Below are 5,128 nucleotides of genomic sequence, written 5' to 3' on the forward strand. Positions count from 1 at the left end.
TGCTTTTGGTTCATTTCTTCTGCCATATTCCAAGGGAGCAGCTGATATTTCTTTGGTGTTAAATATATTCTCCAAGAATTTTGAAGATGGCACAGCCTGTCCCTGTGTCTAAGTTTCCAGTATTTCTGCATCAACCAGGGAAAAATCTTTATTAGACAAAGATATTCATCTGTTAACTTTACAGGTGCTGTTTTTGGAAATAGTGTATTGCCGCAGCCAGTTCCCACAGAGGCTTCTATATTTTGTAAGTTTCTTGTCTAAAATATAATACAAAATATTTTGTTAAGTACACTGAATATGTCTTTTTCATTCATATCTTTTCAGGGGTTTCCGCACTTAATCGCCTGTTACATAATGCCGAGAGCTCAAACTTCGAAAACATTTAGAAGAGACAACAATGCAAAATGATGAATTGCTTAAGAAAGTACAAGAACAGACGACACGAATAACAGAATTAGAGAAAAAATTAGAAGATGGAGACAAATTATTTGGTTTTGATAGTGTCTGTAGAAGAGAGGGAAAACTTAAAGATCTGTTCCAGTATTACACAGGATTAAAGCTGTTAAGATTTATTGCACTCCTTGATTTTCTTGCACCAAGTGATGATTGCATTTCTTACCGGAAAAGTAGGCTTGACATTAAAAGGCTTGCCCTGACAGATTGTCTTTTTCTATGTTTGTGTAGACTGCGGCATAATGTTGGCCTTCAAGACATATCCATGCGATTTGGACTTTCAATGCAATCTTCGACTGACATTTTTTAATGCATGGATTGAACATATGTATTTCAAATTTGGGCAGTTAAATATTTGGCCACACAGGAATATAATAATTAACAATATGCCTGCTGACTACAAAAAGGAATTTACCACAAGTCTGATTATCATTGATGGCACAGAAATTAAAACACAATCTCCTTGTGCTCTGGCTCTACAAAGTCAAATGTACAGTGACTACAAATCAAGAACTACCTTAAAGTGTCTTATTGGTTGTGATCCATGTGGATCATTGATGTTTGTTTCTGAACTGTTTACTGGGTCTGTATCAGAGGGTTTTATGATTTACTGAAAGCTCTACTTGAACGAGGTTATTTACTGGAAGGAGATGCTGTCATGGCAGACAAAGGATTCACCATTGGGAAAGAATTAGAAAAGCTAGGGTTAAAATTAAATATACCGCCATTTGCTTCGTCTGGTTCACAGATGTCCCCTGGAGTTGCAGAACTGACACAAAAAAATTGCAAAACATTCTATTCACATTGAAAGAGTAATTGCCAAAATAAAAAAACTACAGGATTGTCTTTCATACAATCCCAACTTCGCTCTTCCAAAACATAAACCAGATTTGGGCAGTTTGTTGCTTTTTGACATTGTTTCAAGATATATTTGTTAGGCATAAATGAAATTGGAAAACAGAAAGAAAGATTTTTACCTGATATGATAACAGTGAGCCAACAGGTACTTTCCCAAAAGGTGTATCCACTGTAGGTCCATCTTCTGATAAAATATATCCCAGTGGCGTTCCATAGAGTTGTCTCAGTTTGTTAACAGCAGAAGACTCGACAAGAGGAAGTCTGAAGTGTAACGAATTAGTGCATGTGTTGCGTAACCGTATGCTAAGCTATATACTAACTCAAGACAAACAAATAAAATAAACTTTACAACAATTTATGATACATTAGCAACTGCTATATTTTACAGAACATATTGTACGACCTGTTCTGGAGATGATTATTATATCTACCTACAGCTGTAGTAAAACATATTGTTTATGGTTTCCTTGGAAATCCCCCCAATTGTGACCCAAATAAAACTAATCTAAGTCTATCATGCCAGTTTTCCAACTTATAAGGGGTAGTATTTACTGTGTAGTTGTTAAAAGGAATTGTAGCATTTTTGTCATTTCGATGTATTTATGTTGAAGAAGTATTTACATGCATAATAATTCCGTATTGTTAGCGGCACAATACTTTTAAAGTATCATACTACATTCCAGTTAAATATTAAATATTAATTTCACAACAACATGACATTAGTTTATGCAAAATATAATCAATTATGTGTTTTATTATATTGATTAAAATATACATATAAATTTTTCATTTAGTTTATACTTTATTATTTATTTCTCTACATTTTCAGAGAGTATTATAAACTTTTACATGCAACTTTACAAATGCAAAGAAGTTGCAGAACCTACTGAAATATTCCAGAAATAGAATACAAATCTCAATATGGGGATGCTAATTTCAAAATGAATAGATATAGTTACAATAGGTATACCAAAACATGGGATGGGGTAGGGATTCACCTCCTATAGTATTAAAGAACAAATCAACATTATAAGTCTTACTTCTTTTCTGTGTCCAACTGACACAATACAGGCTTTCTTTTTCTGACTTCTGCAGTGGGTCTTTCCCCCACAACATGGCTCATTGGTATTGGCTTTATTTTCATCCCTCTTGAATGGCCCCACTGTCTTGGAATGTTCGTACAACTCTGCTGTTCTAGGACTGATGTTAAATTGTGCAGCTTCAATCCTTGTAAGGTTTATAAAAGCCCAATAATGTGTGAGCAGTGGCCACTTAGCCTGGAAGTACAAAAACAAAGTCGTTAATAAACGTGAACACCTGTTGTTTTCAAATAATAATGCACACAGTTGATATTTAGCTACATACAAATTATCTATGATAAATATGAACAATATACATACCCACACACAGCCCACGAACAGAAAAAAAGAAGAAAGAAATGTTTTATTTAACGATACACTCAACACATTTTATTTACGGTTATATGGTGTCAGATATATGGTTAAGGACCACACTATATTGAGAGCGGACACCCACTGTTGCCACTTCATGGGCTACTATTTTTTATTAGCAGCAAGGGATCTTTTATATGTACCATCCCACAGACAGGGTAGTACATATCACGGCATTTGATATACCAGTCAGGGTGCACTGGCTGGAAGGAGAAATGGCCCAATGGGCCCATAGACGGGGCCCATGAACAGTGTAAACAAAATGCTGTGTGTGTGTGTGTGTGTGTGTGTGTGTGTGTGTATGTGTGTGTGTGTGTGTGTGTGTGTGTGTGTGTGTGTGTGTGTGTGTGTGTGTGAGATGCATATGACCGAAATTGGTTGAGATGTGAAATCAAACTAAACAATTGGGAGATCTATTGTACATGTTCAAATATTACAAACAGTCTTGACAATGCAGCTTTAAAGGAATGCTAAAGCAAGGCTTTTGGACTGGTGTGCATATTCAACGATACATAATGCACATTATTGCTTTATATCAACAAGTATAAGTGTATAGTTAATTAATAAAACGGTTAAATGTGATGGTTATTATATATAACGGGCGCAGCCATTTTGTACCATTCCAGTGAATACGCCCTCTGGCGAGCTGGTGGTTACGTAATACCTAACGTGTAACGTTTCACCATTGTCAAAGTGTTGAAATAACTGTATTATATGTTGTATATAAATTAACCCACGTACTGAAATAATAGTCGGAGTGTTTTCTTGCTTAATTGGTATTTTCTTTCCGTGGCCTGTACCTGTGGTTCTTGATTGGAAGGTGTATATTTAGACGGTCCCTTGACACTGTGTCTAGACACACAAAAAAGACGTGACTCTTTTATTAAGATCACAGGGTATTGTGGGATAACCTTAAATCGTAATGGACTTTACCAGCTTTATTACTGTAAGTAATTCTATAAAACCCTTGATTAAATAGATTTTCCCATCTAAAATCACAAAACTGACCAATTACGTAGTCCCAGAGAAAAGAAAATTATCACTTGGGTATCGTGAGCGGTCGTTTTTGCTCGAACGTATCCTACCAATAGGCCTAATAATATGCATTTTTTCTTTGGATTTTTTAAAAGAAAAAAATACTGTAACTCCATTTCGTTACATTGATGCAAATTAAAATATATTTAGTTAAATAGTTTATTATACTATCAAGTCATTTATGTTGTTTTACAAGTCAGGTTGATGAAAGCTAAGCGCCTTGTCGTAAATTAGAGCATTTGTTTACGCTGTGCATAACAGAGAAGTTGGACCTGAGCTGACGTCACTTCGTCCAAAGCTCTACCACCGGACGTCACAAAAACGAAACAAAATGGCTGCCCCCAGTTAGCAGGAATAATCACGGTTTTTTTTATTAATTCTAAAATTACGCGTTTTTCATTTGTTAAAGTGTTGGTGGTCCGGGTATGCATCTTTTCAACACATAAGGCTCTTGTTGAAGTTTAGTCTACATTTAAGACACGTGTGTGTCATTTGTTAAATTCAGGTTTGTTACTTTTCTTTTTGCTTTGCACTAAAATAAACCATGCTGCAATATCAGTTTAATACCAAAATATACTCACCCAGCTTTACAGGAGCAGTTAGCCTCTGATAACTGTTTTGTCTCCAAGCAAACTTGAATATGGAGTTTGTGTGCCAAGTCGTTTTTCCTCATGGAACGCCAGCATCTCGCATTCACTTTCGGTTGATTTTCGTCGGAAATTTTTATATCGTGGATGTAGCCTTGCGTAAAATAATTAAAACCTTTCTCTTGTGCTTTTCTGGAAAGGCCCGAGCTCTCGCGAAGATATAAAACCGACACATCATCTGGAATACTTTTAGATCAGCTACGCAGTCTGCTACCGATTCTGCCATTTTGGATGTTAGCTTGTGGGACGTAGTAAAAGTAACTAAGGGGACGTGGCTTACGGAGTAATAATTGTGGAAACATGAATTAACAATAATCAGTCGTTTTTGTTTTACTTTAAAACCGTTTTTCGGTTCGGCTATTAACGATTTGTGGTTAACGAGTCTGACTGTAAAATCTTAAACATAAAATTGTATACTCAAATGGTAAACGAGTATAGTTAAGCTGGATACCTGTTCAAGAATAGCTTTGTATGCTTGTCACGATGCACATGCCTACCGTGTCTAACTGACATTGGATAAGCTTCCCTAAACAGCTGTCAGAGTTTTGGACTAAATTAAGAAATTATATCTAAAATAAGAATTTATGAACGCATGGTCTAAGTATAAGATTTGTTTATCTTGGACATAGTGGATGAAATCGGCTTATGCTGTTTAAGATATGGATATTTCTACAGTTTGTCTAC

The 5,128-nt window shown here is 35.6% G+C and overlaps 1 pseudogene; it reads left to right on the forward strand.

Annotated features, from left to right (window-relative positions):
* The first annotated feature begins 397 nt into the window (after positions 1–397).
* LOC121392713 lies at positions 398–1,513 on the forward strand (annotated as a pseudogene).
* Positions 1,514–5,128: the final 3,615 nt, after the last annotated feature.

The sequence above is a fragment of the Gigantopelta aegis genome, unplaced genomic scaffold, assembly GCF_016097555.1.
Source record: "Gigantopelta aegis isolate Gae_Host unplaced genomic scaffold, Gae_host_genome ctg4342_pilon_pilon:::debris, whole genome shotgun sequence".
In the NCBI taxonomy this organism is placed as follows: Eukaryota; Metazoa; Mollusca; class Gastropoda; order Neomphalida; family Peltospiridae; genus Gigantopelta; species Gigantopelta aegis.